The following is a 15,945-nucleotide window of genomic DNA, read 5'->3' on the forward strand; positions in this document are numbered from 1 at the left end:
ATGCTTGACAAGGCAGGAGCTTAAAAATGGCAGTTATTATTTCTACATTACTATGACCTTTCTTACTGTTATTCTCAAGTATTGTTAACTAACTGTTGTTAGTCATTTTTTCCCTGTAGAATATGAACTCTATAAGGATATGGAATCTCAGGTGTCTGGTACAGAAGAGCTTCTCAGTATGTGCGTAAATAGATGGCTACTAAGCACATCCCTGTCTGCCTCTTCCTGCAATGTTTAGCACTATGAGATGTCTTTTTGCTGAATTCAGTACACCTCTCTATTCTTTTGAGTTTTGCGAATGCAGATTCAGCCATCTGGTGTATCAAGTATTTTTTTCAAGATTGTGGGTTATATTATTTGTCCAAACATGCCTTCTCTGTTTTCAGCCAACCAAGAACAAAAACATTTTCCTTTAGATGTCAACAGAATTTATTTGTGAGTTAAAGGGAAAAAATTAATAGTAATGAAGGTGGGGGAAAAGAGGTCTGTTTAATATCCATGGGCATGACAGTCTTGAAGGTTTTGCTTCTTGTCTTCTGTGCTTTCTGTCACCAACAATGTGAAGTTAACTGGGCAGGATAGTAGTATGTAGAACCATATTCATTAATTCAAGTCCTTGGGTCAACTTTAATAAAAGGAGGCAAAAAAATAGGAAGCTAGGAACTGACCACATTGGCTTTTAATACAGAAAGATCAGTGAAGAAAATTCCCTTTGGCAGGTGCAAACAATTGTAAAAAAGGAGATAACCCCCACTTCCCCAAAAAAACCATGAAAGGTTTAAGCATTAAAGTATCTATTTTGGCTTAGATTAATTCTTTCAGTTGGACATCTAGCCTACACACTCAACCTTGATGTGTGTTAAAAAAATAAGTTATTATCTGAATAACTTGTAAATATTGTTACTTTCAAAAAAATTAAGAGTAGCACTAACATTGACAATAAATTAGCTTAGCATTTGTAAAGCAATGAATTATGTTTCTGTGTACTTAAATGCCTTTAGAAGAGATTAAATTTAAAAATAAAATGAATTTCAGAAATTTAAAAAATAATGAACTTTAGATGCTATATTTTTGTTTCATTATTTTTTAAGCACAAAAGTGCTAACACAATGATTTCACAGTAATGAAAATTCCATTTATATAGCGCCTGTATGTATACTGTATATTTATCTTCTTCCCACTTCCCCTAGAAATTTATTGCATAATAAAATGGAATTTCCAGACAGAACTTAGTTTTTTATGTCTTAATGTATGTCAGAGAAACTGTCTCTTTTTTTGTACCCATTGGTAATTACATAGCATTGCTTCAAAATATGACTGCATCTGGGTTTTATTTTTATGTTTCCCTGTAAGCTACTTGTAAATGTAGTCACTTGATAGCATGGTGGTTTATTATTTTTTTTTCTTGTGTTACAGCCAGCATAAAAACTACACAATCTGGTAAATAGGAAAATTATGCAATAAATGAATCTGATCAACTCCTGAAAAATAGAAGTTTGCGTATATTATGAAATCAGAGCTTTCATTTACATAATTCCTCTGAGCAAAGTAATTTATTCATGAAAGTGAAATAAAAAAAATCTAAACTTTTTTCCCAATTTGTCTAAATTTCTCTTTTATTTGTGACCCATTGATAAGCTCATTGGAAATTCAATGATTTGATACCCACTATGTTCAGCACCCTGCATTCGGTGGCCATAGACTCTTAAAGCTTATCCTTCAGGGCAGCCTAGAGTCCACCTGCAAGGAGATGAGCTCAAGATAGGGCCTTGTAAGCAGCGTTAATAACATTGGATTTTATTCTGATTAATTGTGTTATATTACATAAAGTCATATATTCTCATTCATTTATTCAATATTTATTTGATGAGGATCCTCTATTTTCCTGTTATTGTTCTAGGTTCTCGGGATAAAAGAGTGAGTACCAGAGATGAAGACTGCTTTTTCTCAGTTACCGATGTTTTAGTGGGGCTGCATTACAGTCACTGAGTCTTTCTGTGTCTCAAATTGGTTAACTTATGGGTTTCCTAGAGTGTGGTGGGAAGGAACTGGATAACAATATGAGACCCTAGAGTAATTAATGCATAGTGGAGCACAAATGCTCAAGAAACATTAGTGCTCATTCCACCAAATTCTATTCACTATAAAATACATAAAAGTCTTAGGTCAAGTAAGTTAAAAATCAATGAAAAACTTATACAGTCATAGAATATTATGAATTTGTTTTAATATCATTATAAATATTTCTGTTCTTAACCAAACATGATAGATAATATAAAAAATATTATATTATCTATCTGGGGCACCACTGTTCTATAATACACAAGGGGGATCACCTTAGCTTCTGAGTTATCGATGTTTACTAATAGTTAAAATGATACTGAATGCAGCTCAGCTAGTTTGAAGAGTCTCACTATTAGCAGAGAGGAGATTTGTGCAACAATCATGTTGTGGAACAATGTAGAAAATATTACAGATTAAAGAAACTCTGAAAGGAGCAAAATCAACAACCAGCTCCCAATCATGTAAAGCCTCAAAATGTTATTTGAGATGAGGCCAAAATAAATAGGAATTTTGAAAAATATAAATAGTCCATTGATGCAAAAAAATGTTCATGGAGTACATATTTTATGCCAGCCATTGTTTAATAAAAGAAACAGAAAGTATCTTCCCTCATGAAGGTTACATTCTCTTAAGAGGAGATGGGAGAGAAATCAACGAATGAATCTCCTATACAAAGATTAGGAGAAAGCACATTCTAGGTGAAAAGCACAGCTTGTGCAAAGGCATTGTGATTGTGTGTGCAAAGAACAGCAAGGAGGGCAGAGTAAATGGTGGTCCTTCAAGAGAGCAAATGTGGTAGAGTGAATGAAATCTGTGCAGGAAAGTACAGATCGTGCAAATCGGGAGTTACCAAACTACAGCCTGTGGCCCACGTTTGACCCACCAGCTGTTTCTATGTGGCTTCTGAATTCAAAGAGCTTTTTCAATTTTAAATGTTTGGGATAAAATATAAAAAGCAAAACCGTATTTTGTAACACATGAAAATTGTATGAAATTCAAATTTCAGCATTCATAAAGTTTTATCAGAATACAGCATGTTCTCTTATTCTTACATTATCTACAGCTGTTTTCATGCTACAAGAACAAAGTTTGGTCGTTGCTATAGAACATATTTAATAACAAGCCTTTTACAGAACAAGTTTGCCAATTCTTGATATAGGAAATAGCAAGTATTTTAGATTTTATACTGAGGGAATGTGAAACCACTGGGTGTTTTAGAACACAGAATTGATGTGATCTGACTATTTTTTAATCTAAAAAGTTAATGGAATCAATGACTAGCAGGTGGGACTTTACAGAGAGTTTTTGTATTATGTAGGATCTTTAATTTTGTAAATGACAGATAATTTAGCTCAAAGTGGTTTAAACTGGAATTTCTCAGCTTCAGCACTATTGACACTTTGGGACAAGTATTTCTTTGTTGTATGGGCTTGTCCTGTGCACTGTAGGAAGTTTAGCAGCATCCCTGATCATTACTCACTAGATACCAATAACAACCTCCTACACTGCCTACCTCGCCCCACCCCGACCCCCAGCTGTGAAAATAAAAAATGTCTCATAGCATGTCCCAATATTCCCTGGGGGATGAAATTACCTGCAATTGAGGTCTACTAAATTAAACCAAAATTAATCTATTACTTCATATTATTTAAAAGGTTGGTTGGATACGGGGCTCAAATGCTATTGTTTGAAGCATCTCTTTGGACTCCATTCTCTATTGTGCCTCCATTGTCAGACTTACAGTTGCTCTAGGCATACATTATCACAATGACCAATTCAAAGAAATACAGAAGACTTCTCTTTCCCAGAAATCCCACAGATGACTTACCACATCTCATTGGCTCTGGTTGGTTACCGGTCCATTTTAAGACAACCTCTTATTGGTTTATTCCAATTAGGGGGCTCTTGGAGCTGGGACCACATGACTGACAGCAGGGAAAGGTTGAATTTTTCATTCCAAAGAAACATAAGGCGGTACTGTCAGGAAAAGGAGATAATGGATTTTATGAAAGCAACCAAAAATGCTTCACTATTGACCTGACAGGGAGATCTATTTGGGGAGTGTTTAAGAGTACCTTGCCATGGTGATGATAGTTAACAATACTGTATTATGTATCTGTAATTTGATAAGAAGATAGATTTTTAAGTCTTCTCAACAGACACAACACATATATAGACACACACAAAATGTTAACTATATAGAGGTAATGGATATGCCAATTAACTTGATTATGGTAATTATTTCACAATGTATATGTATATCAAAGTATCACATTGTACAAGTCAAGCATATACTCTGGGTTTTTTGAGTGCTTGTAAATGAAGCACTCAATGACACTGTATAGTTCCTACAGCTCAAATCAATAAAGTCTCACAAGAGGAAAAACCATAAAAAAGTGCCTCTGCACAACTAAGCTTTAGAACGTTGGGGGAGACAAATGCATAAATACATATTGTTAACCATATAATTGTTCAAATCAGAACGTTTTCAGGTATGAAAGTGCTAGAGTTTCAATATGACTTGTTTGATCCCTACAAATCTTGTTGAAATTTGATTCTCAATGTTGGAAACGAGGGCTAATGAGAGGTATTTGAGTCATGGGGACAAATCCCTTATGAATGGCTTGGTGCAGTGCTCAAAGTAATGAGTAAGTTCTCACTCTATTAGTTCCCAAAAGAGCTGATTATGCTGATTATTAAAAAGAGCCTGGTACCTTTCCCCCTTCTGTTTCTCACTCCATGTGATTCACCTTCAGCCATGAGGAGGAACAGCATGAGGGCCTCACCAGAGGCAGATGACAGCACCACACTTTTTGTACAATCTGTAGAACCATGAATCAAATAAACTTATTTTCTTTATAATTATCCACCCTTATGTGTTCCTTGATAGCAACACAAAAATAGACTAAGACAGAAAGGTTATGGTGCTGATAATCACTCTAGGAGAACATGCAAACCAAGAGTGTGACCACTCTACTTATCACTTATTGTATTAGTTCATTTTTCATGCTACTGATAAAGACATACCTGAAACCAGGAACAAAAGAGTGTTAATTAGACTTTCAGTTCCAAATGGCTGGGAAGGCCTCAGAATCATGGCAAGAGGTCAAAAGCACTTCTTACATGGCAGTGGCAAGAGAAAAATGAGGAAGAAACAAAAGCGGAAACCCCTGATAAACCCATCAGATCTCATAAGACTTATTCACTCTCATGAGAATAGCAAGGGAAAGACTGGCCCAGATGATACAATTACCTCACCTGCATCCCTCCCATAACACCTGGGATTTCTGGAAGATAAAATTGATGTTGAAATTTGAATGGGGACACAGCCAAACCATACCGTTTCACCCCAACCCCTCCAAATCCCATGTCCTTATTTCAAAACTAATAATGCCTTCCCTACAGTCCCCCAAAGTCTTAACTCATTTCAGCATTAACCCAAAAGCCCACAGTTCAAAGTCTTATCTGAGACAAGGCAAGTCCCTTCTGCCTAAGAGCCTGTAAAATCAAAAGCAAGTTAGTTACTTCCTAAAAACAATGTGAGTACAGGCATTGAGTAAATACAGTCATTCCAAATGGGAGAAATTGGCCAAAGCAAAGGGGCCTCATGCAAGTCTGAAATCCAGCAGGGCAGTCAAATCTTAAAGCTCCAAAATGATCTCCTTTGTCTCCATGTCTTGCATCTAGGTTACGCTGGTGCAAGAGGTAGGTTCCCGTGATTCTTGGCAGCTCTGTCTCTGTGGCATTGCAGAGTACAGCCTCTCTCCAAGCTGCTTTCATGGGCTTGTGTTGAGTGTCTGCAGCTTTTCCAGACTCACAGTGCAACCTGTCAATGGAGCTACCATTCTGGGGTCTGGAGGATGATGGCCCTCTTGTCACAGCTCCACTAGGTGGTGCCCCAGTAGGGACTGTATGTGAGGGCTCTGACCCCACATTTCCCTTCTGGACTGCCCTAGTAGAGGTTCTCCATGAGAGCCCTGCTCCTGTAGCAAACTTCTGCCTGGGCATCCAGGCATTTCTATACATCCTCTGAAATCTAGGCAGAAGTTCCCAAACCTCAGTTCTTGACTTCTGTACACCAGCAGACTCAACACCACATGGAAGCATCCAAGGCTTGGGGCTTGCACCCTCTGAAGCCATGGCCTGAGCTGTACCTAGGCCCCTTTCAGTCACGCTGGGCATGGTGGCACGTGCCTGTAATCCCAGCTACTAAGGAGGCTGAGGCAGGAGAATTGCCTGAACCCAGGAGGTGGAGGTTGAGGTGAGCCGAGATCGCGCCATTGCATTCCAGCCTGGGTAACAAGAGCGAAACTCCGTCTCAAAAAAAAAAAAAGAAAGAAAACTTTTCCCAATACCCCACCATGACGACTTGAAATACAGTTGGCGTTGGCAATTTTGGACTGTCTCTATGGAGACTGAATAAAAAAATAAATAAATAAAAAAGAAAATGAATACTACATAAATAATTCTAAGTATATGTTGAGGCAGATACCTACTCTGGAGAAGTAGGTATAATTTTGAAATACAAACTCTGAGCATGGCACCTGCACTTATATTACAGTAATCAGAGGAACATTAAACATAACACATAATCCTAAGGATTCTATTTGTTGGTATTGTTGGGAAAAAGAGAAGAGAGGTTTTAGTCATTTTACTAACATTAAATGACAGTAAAATCCTACAACACCAGAAGTCATGCAGAAATTAAAATATAAAATAAATATGAGGACCATAAAAAATCTTTGGGATAAGAGTTAAATAAAGTTCAAGAAAATTTAAAGACATCTCATTAGGAACTTCCAAGTAATTTGATATATAATTGTTTAAATGGATCTTTTTACTTTAGGAATGTAGGCTTAAGTGGAGGCTGAATACTTTCAATAAACTGTGGTGGGTGCTGTTTAGATGACATGTACCCTGCTTTATTCATTTAATCTGGAAGCCAAAGAGCTTATTTGTAAATTCTGAAAAGACTGGAAAATTTTCATCTTGTTTTCCAACATTAAAATCTCAAGCACTGCTCACTATGGTTTTTAAAAAGATATGTTCTGTATGACTTCAGGCAGTCTAGAAAAATAGATGGATAGATACTGATAATACATATGATTTTACTGACTGATGACTTTTTAAAATTTTATATAATGAATGGTACGTTAAATTGAGAGAAAGAGAAGATACCAGTGAAAATTATAGGGTATATAATTTTATGAGTAATTTTTTGCAATACTTTTTATAAGAATAATATTGAGCAGGCATTATGTTGTGATCACAATAATTCTTATTTGCTTGCCTTATATAGCCTTTTTCATATTACATAAAAGAAACAAAAACCTGTTCTCATAGAAAAATCCAATAGTCTATAAACTGACAGGAATTAGAATCATTTTCTTCAATTTAAAGAGGTTGCAGAATCCTGAAGATAAATACAAGGCTATCAAAATCTACACCGAGTAAGCATTGTGATAAAGAATCAAGCCAAAAGTGTCTATCTCTGCTGTGAGGCTTTCAGTAAACCACTTCTTTTTGTAGATATCTGTCGCTTTATGTGTAAATTGACTAGAAGTCTCCAAGCATTGTCTAGCTCTATAATTAAACCATCTTGTTCAAAGTTTGTGCTCAATTAAAACAAATTTTCTACAGTGTGGGAAAATCGAAAAATGCATAAACTAGGACAGATCTCATTTTAAATTAACTGTACAAGTAAGCAGATAGCCTCAAAAAGGAACGACATACTGATTCATGCTACAATATGGATAAATCTTAAAAATGTGCTAAGTCAAGGAACAAAAGGATTACATATTATATGATTCCATTTATGTAAAATTATAAAATGTCCAAAATTAGCACACAAAATTTATGTACTATATGTACATAAATTGCATAAAGTATAACACTGGTTACCTAGAACTAGAAGGATGGAGAGAGGAATACTTGTATTGGGTATGAGGTTTCCCTTTTTTTTTTTGAGAGGGAATCTCACTCTGTTGTCCAGGCTGGAGTGCAGAGGCACTATTTCAGCCCACTGCAACCTCTTCCTCCCAGGTTCAAGTGATTCTCCCGAGAAGCTGGGATTACAGGCACCCACCACCATGCCTGGCTAAGTTTTGTATTTTTAGAAAAGATGGGGTTTCACCATGTTGGTCAGGCTAGTTTCAAAGTCCTAACCTCCAGTGATCCACCCACCTCTGACTCCCAAAGTGCTGGGATTAAAAGCATGAGCCACCACGCCAGGCCAGGTTTCTTCTGAGGGTGACTAAAATGTTCTAAAATAAGTTTCTGATGATCCCAGAACTGTGAATATACTAAAAACGATTCAATTGACCACTTTACATGGGTGAATTGTACAGCATGTAAAATATGTCTCAATTAAGCTTTAAAAATAGATAGCAACATCCTTGTATAAAACAAGCCTATAGCAAGACAAGGTGATCAGAATATACATTTTATGAAAACAGGGATTTGCCTCTCTTTTTTTTTACTGCTGAATTCTCTGTACCTAAAATCTATAGCTAGCACCAGTTATATAGTGAACAAATTTTTGTCTGAAGTCTTACGTTAGGAATAGAAAAGCAAATAGCTTTAAGCTTAAAGTCATTTTCAACTTGTTAGGTTTTTACTAATTCTTTTGTTGTCCATCTGTCAGCAGTGTAACAGAAATAATCTTTCTTCTCATTCTTGTATACTAGGGGTATTGGATATAAGATTGCTCCCCTGTGGGCAGCAATCCAAACCAATATCTGTTATTGTCAGCCAAGGTAGGAAATGTGCTAGCTGGAAGAAGACAGAGCCCTAAGACATCAGAAGCAATTCTGTGTTGGCTGGCCTACGAGGGTGTGCACAGACCTTGTTATGATAAGCCCAGTTGGAATAGTGTCTTAGAGGCTTATACTAAGTCTGGAGAGTAAGATGTGCATGTCTACTTCCTGTCTTTGATTTTTTTCTATTTGTTTGTTTGTATGTTTTACCAGGTATACAAAAGGAAATACATGCTGGTTACCAGTCTCAGGTTGATGCCTCTAGTTCCAGCTATGGGCTTTCTTTGAGTGGTTTGTCAGTAAGTTAGGTCTAAGAAAGTGGATCCTATCTCAAGACCTTAATCCCATGTCTCTTAGGAAATTCATCAAGAAATTCTGTTCCTATTATTGCAGATGCTAACTTGCTAGCAAGTTTGGTTACATTTTTTGGACACAGAATCTTTAGGTGTTTTTTTGTTACTGTGCTGGTTGTTTTGTTTTGTTGCTTGATTTTCTTTTGATTTGTTTTATTGATTTATTTTTCACTTAGGTTTATTTTTGCAGACTATGTTACCTGGACTTTCCAGATAAAGGTTCCTGTTTGACTCAGGGGTGGATCCTCATGCTTTTCTTGTCTCAGAAGATTTCCCCATTCCAATACAGTAGATTATTTGCTACTTTCTGTCTTCTCTACATGAAATCAGCATAGATATCCAAAACTGATGCAGACATGTATCTGATCAATTAATATTCTTTATCAATTATCAAGATCTGACTCTGCTTAATAATTAGGTACAGATAATTTATGGACCTACCCTAATATTTAACAAAACTTTAAAAATAGATTCAGTAAACAAAAGACTAAATTAGAAAAAGAACAGTGATGAATTAACACTTTAACAACCCAGAGTTGTACACAGATAGTTCTATAAAGCCCTATAGAAAAATTGGAATTTAAGTTGACTAAAGTAACTAAGTAGATACATATTGGATATTGCTTTTGAAAAGGAAAGTGAAAGTTATGGTCAATAAATATAATTTTGCAATACAAGAACATATTCATTTTTAATTAACTACATTAATAATATTGTTTCTACAAATGAATGTTACTAAAATTATGTGTGAATGAAACAATATGTAGGAGAATTTAGATAAAAATAAAATATAATACTTAATATTATATTTATAAATAATTAAAAATAGTTCCATGCATTGTATTGTACATACAAATTTTTGTTTTAGGCGAATTTATTCAAATTGATTGTGGTTAAGTTGCTTGTTTTTTGGGACCACTTATTTAAGTATCTCAAAGTCTTAGAAGTACCTTAGAATATTCATTTCTGTACTTTAGTATTTTACTTGAAAAAATATAATCTTCTAAAAGGAAAACACATTTAGCTAATTTGTATAAAATACAATTAAACACTTTTTCAAAAAATACACACACACACACATATGTAAATTCAAGTGAAGGAGAAATCTGTTAAACTTACTACTCTAACTATAGAGTATAATTTCAATGGATAGCTTGATGAGAACAGAAACTTATAAAGAAACTACCGGGTGTTCCTTTTATGACAACTTTCTGTGGCTCTTTTTTCTGAAAAGTGTGGTTGACAGAATTTCATGTGTATATGCATCATATCTTGGGTTCTATTGCCCCAACTACAGTTTTGCGGCTAAGTTTACCCTGTCATCAGAGTATTGAGCCATCAATAACTTGGTCTTATGTTTTGGTTAACTACATCACAATAACCACATTGATAAAAAAAATTTCAAACATAAACATAATTCTTTAAATATAGTGGTAGAAGTTGAATGTGTTACAGTAGAAAAACTCAGCATGTTCAGGCAGTGATTAATGACAATGAATTAATAGATAAATACTAGTTTTACAGTATCAAAAAATGGGGAAATGTTTTAAGTACCTCATATTTTAAGGCCCCTTTAAACACCAGAATTTAAATGCTTGAGTATAGAACATAATTTCTATTGTATGGGGGTATCATAAAGTGAAATATTTATAAGTTTTAGGTTGAGAGAAACCTGAGTTTTAATTCTGATGCTGCTACATATTGGCTTCGTTTCTTGACTCTAAGATAAAATCTACCTATCTACTTAATTTTATTGAGAGAAGTCAACAAAATAATATATGTAGAGTGTCTAAAACATTCTAGACACACAATGATAAGCATTCGTATTTAGTTGTTTATTGTAGTTACTTGATATGATCAGATCTATAAACCACTGTTATTAAGATCCAGAGCAATCTTTGCAGGTAAATGATTTCAAAAATGATGTTCCTCTATTCTAAATGCCTGTCTACCTCCTTTTGTATTTTGAAATGAGTAAAATAATCTAGTGAATAAATGAAACAATTCTCCATTTGGCATTTCTTTCATATTTTTAAGACATTAAATGTTTTTTAAGCATGTGGATGCCTGCTGAAATTACTATTTGTTTTGTAACAAATTCTCCACTAAGGCTACTTTCATCAAGAAGTATAAAAAATGTTTAAGTCACTTTCCATTGTCTCTATGTGTTGGTGTCCATTTTATGTGAAATATGAATATTCATAAACCATAATCAACAGGAAATTTAATTTCTGAACCCAAGTAAGTATAAAATGCAAGTTGTAGATTACCCCACTCTCTAATTACTGAAATTTCAAATCTTTCAAAATATTGCATATAAATAAAGTACCTCTACCAGTTCAGTCAGAACTTTTCCAGTTGACCCAAGAGGTACTACATAAAATAGAAAGAACTTCAGCATCTTTGAGTCTTAGCTTTAGTTAGGTGTAGGGGGCATGGCTGCAGAGCTGCTGTGTTAAGGAATTTTCCAAACTTGTCCTATCTTTTCACAAGTGTGTAAATAAAAGCACCATACAAATAAATTTTTGATTAAACTGGTTTCTTATTTGCCAGAATAAATCTATACGTGTTCTATATTGGCTCAGCTCTGACCAATTGTTTAACCTAATTCCATCTAGTATCCTGGGAGAGTATGTAACGTAAGGAAAGGTGGAAGAGACAGAAGCTAACTCCTCTCCTAGGAGTACTGAAAAAGTACTCCATCCAACAGTACTTTTACACAGCATGAGGGCTATATGCCTGGGTCAGTGCTGCCTTTGATATGGAGCCATATAACCTAATTACAAATATCCACAGGAAAATAATGTGACCTTAATAATTGAAAGAAATTTGAGTTTTAAAAAATCACATAATTTAGTAGGTAGGAAAAACAATAATTTAACTAGGAAAAAAAGTTACTTTTTTTTCAGAATCTTGGATTTTATCTCAGATCTACTGAGATTCAGGTTTGTGTTTTAACATGGTGGCCAGGTGTATTGCATGCTCCTCAAAGTCTGAGAAATACTGAGTTCAAGAGTCTGATAACTACTATGGGTACAAGATGCTAGACTACAATAGTAAATAGCATCCACCCAATCTAGACTGTAGCCAACCTGAAGTGGTTCATTCACTGTTTACTTTGTCTTATTTCCTTGCATATTGAGATAGTGTTTACTAACTGCCAAGTGAACAAATCTAAGCCTGTAGCTCAATGAATTTTTATATACATATAATACCAAAGTTCTTTCTCTTCCATATCATTTTATTTATTGTCTACCTTGTTGGTACTCTTGCATTCCAAGGGGGAAATCATATGATCTTGAAGAATGTTACTTTGCTTAGAATTTTTGTTTTCAACCTCACTTGTACGTCTAACATTGCAATGTAATTCTTGCCTTTGTCCTTATTCAGCTTAAACTTCCATTTTCTCAAAAGGTATTTCAAACCTTTGTCATCTTCATTTCTGTTCTCTTTTTGCTTTCATTGGATGACCTTTGCCCTTACCTCACCAAGAAAATTGAGGCAATTCAGGGAGAAATTTCTTACCTCCTTCTTGCTCCCTTATTTATCCTCAAGATTTAGAAACAGTCCCCACATCCATCATTTCGTATGTGCCTCCTTCTTCTTCCTAAAGCAGTATCTTGCCTCCCTCTGTTTATCTGACTTCAACAGTTTCTTTCTTCCCTTTTATCATTCTATTAATTTACTCTTCTTACTATACATTTATATTTATAAATTATTATGTAATATAAATATGTTAAACATATTATTCATGTATATGAATATATAATATATATTAGTGTTAATATATGCCACATATAAACATGTTTATATATAAACATATATATCATATATTCAAATATATATAATATAAATAAATGTCATATATTTATATATATTTATAATTGAGCCCCCAAATGAAAGAAAAAACCCAAAGATTTCCCTCGACTCTGTGCTGCTTTCCGGTTTCTATACAACCTTTGTCCTTAATCTTACTGTCATGATTCTTGAGCTTCTTGATTCATCTCATTGTGTCGACTTCTGCAAATTTCACATACTCTTCCTCAACTGTAAGTGTGCTTTTCTCACTCCACTGTTGAAACACTGATATCATCTGTCACATTTGCCAAATCCAGTATATATATTTTTCCTACTTTAATTTCTAATTGAGTTTTCTGAAGCAATTTCTTCATTTTCCCAGGGTTGTAATCTGCTTCTCACAGTCTAAAACCAAGCTGTGTTTTCTCCATCTGTGGAGGACATGGTGAGAACATTGCATGTTTTATAAATGCAAGTGCATATTACATTGTTTATAGCAGTTGTGTATAGTTTTTTCTCTCTTTAACTTACAGAATGTAGTCAAAATGTTTTTCAATCTTACTTATATTAGTTTTTTTTTCTTCTCATGCCCCCATCAATTTGCTTTGGTTCATCAATATTTAACTTATGGTGACAGTGAAATGATTATTTGTAAATGACTATGCCAACACTATGGAATAAAGTCTATATATAATTTGCTATTAAGAAACAACTGCATAATTTAAAAGTTCTGTATATAGTAAGGTTCTTATGCTAATTTTCCATTTGTTATCTTCCTACCTAAGAAATTTTTCAAAATCTTTAGTCAAATATTGCAATACAATTGCCTCTCTTCTTGTATCACTTGGGTTTTTGTTTTATTTTGTTTAGCAGATTATTTTCTATGTGTCCTGTAGGTCCTTATCACAGTTATCAATAAGGTTATGGTTACTTCCTTCTAGTAGGGCCATCATCCTAACTGAACATTTTAGTACACATGTGTAATTGTTTAAAATTATTTTAATGAGGCATTTTATTTAAAAGCAACAAACTCATCTTGGAAAACAAGGAGGTGAGAGTAGTCCCTGAGTCTCTAATACTCCCTAAATTGAACTCATAAAACAGATATTAATTAACTTTAAAATATTGAAAATAAAAGGATAAGAGAAAAACATAGCATAACACTGACCAAAATAAGTTTTCTCTAGTTTTATAAAAAGCTCAATATGACCATTGGAAGTAATGGAGTAGTTCATAATAATGAATATATCAATTTCTGTAATGACATAACAATCTAAACATGCATACACTTAATTATGGCTTCAATATATATGAAAAATTGGGCTAAAAGGAGAAATAGACAAATATACAATTAGTATTACAGATTTTAAACATCTTCATATAACTGATAAATCATGTGGGCACAAAATCAATAAGGATATTAAGGGTTTAAATAACACTGAGATAATTTGACTATATTTTAGACTGTTTGAAATAGAATTGCTTGCATACATTGAAGATTACATATAATTTTTGAGTATACATAAAATATGTATTGTATTAAAGTCAGCAATATGCTTCACCATAAAGTAGCAATAAATATCAAAGCCCTAAAATTATACAGAAAACATTCTTTAACAAGTGTCCAATTAACCTATTAGTCTATTTTTTGTTGCTATAAAGAAATAGCTGAATCTGATAAATTTATAAAGAAAAGAGGTTTCTTTGGCTCATTGTTCTGCAGGCTGTGTAAGAAGCATTTCCTGTCCTCTGCTTCTGGTGAGGGCCTCTGGCTGCTTCCAATCATGGAGGAAGGCAAAGCAGAACCGCCATTTGCAGAGACCACATGACAAAAGCAGCAGCAAGAAGGTGGGGGAGGTGCCAGGCTTTTTCTTTGAACAACCACCTCTTGCAGTGGAAGAAGAATTCACTCCCCAGGGAGGACATTAATCTATTCATATAGAGTTTTCCCCATGACTGAAACACTTCCCACAGACTGCTACCTCCAATATTAGGGATCAAATTTCAACAGAAGATTTTGGTAAACAAATATCCAAACCATAACATTCTTTCCCTGGTCCCCCAAAGCATATGTCTTTCTCACATACAAAACATAATTATTCCATTGTTATAGTTCTCAAAACTTGTTCCAGCATCAACTCAAAAGTCAAAAGTCCAAAGTCTCATCTGAAACTCAAGGTATAATACATTTCCTCTACCTATGAGTCTGTAAAGTCAAAATCTTAGAAATTATTATTCTAAGGTACAATGGTTGTATAATCATTCAGTACAGATTTCCTTCCTAAAAGGGAGAACTTTTCCAGAAGGAAAGGGTAAGAGGCCCCATACAAGTCAAAATCAGCAGGGCAGACATTCACTCTTAAAGTCTGAGAATTATCCCCTTTGACTTCATGTCCCACATCCTAGTCACACTGGTTGGAGGGATAGGCTCCTAAGGCCTAGGGGAGTCATGGCCTCATGGCTTTGCTGAGTGCAGACCACATGGCTGCTCTCACAGGCTGAAGCTGAATGCTTGTGAATTCTCTAGCCTGAAGGTACATGTTACCATTGGCTGTGTCACTCTGGAATCTGGAGGCCAATGGCCCTGCTACCACAGTTCTACTAGGCACTTCCCTAGTAGAAGTTCTCTGTAGCTCTGCCTCTGCTTCAGACTTCTCCCTGGACTCTTAGAATTTCTGATACATCCTCTAAAATTTAGTTGAAAGCCAGTAAGTCTACTCCACTCTTCCATTCTACATGCCTACAAACTTAACACCACGTAGAAGCTGCAAAAATTTGCTATTTGCTCTCTCCAGATTGGTGAGAGCAATACTCCAAGCAGTACATGGAACTTGATGAGTCTCTGCTGGAGCCAGAGTGGGTAGGATGTGGTGAATAGCATCTTGAGGTAGCAAGAGGCACCATTCTGTTCTCTTAGGCATCTGGGCCTGTGAAGGGAGGGTTTGCATTCAAGATTTCTGAAATGCCTTTGGTAC

The 15,945-nt window shown here is 35.0% G+C and overlaps 1 long non-coding RNA gene across 1 annotated transcript in view; it reads right to left on the minus strand.

Moving 5' to 3' along the window:
- Positions 1-424: 424 nt before the first annotated feature.
- Positions 425-15,945, minus strand: part of LOC118143061 (uncharacterized) — a 49,830-nt gene continuing 34,309 nt past the window's right edge. Inside the window, exons 3-4 of the long non-coding RNA XR_004727144.3 lie at positions 3,893-4,041; positions 425-625 (exon numbers count right to left, since the gene is read on the minus strand). This is a non-coding gene — a long non-coding RNA (uncharacterized LOC118143061). The remainder of the gene's footprint in view (positions 626-3,892; positions 4,042-15,945) is intronic.

The sequence above is a fragment of the Callithrix jacchus genome, chromosome 7 (genome assembly GCF_049354715.1).
Source record: "Callithrix jacchus isolate 240 chromosome 7, calJac240_pri, whole genome shotgun sequence".
NCBI lineage: Eukaryota > Metazoa > Chordata > Mammalia > Primates > Cebidae > Callithrix > Callithrix jacchus.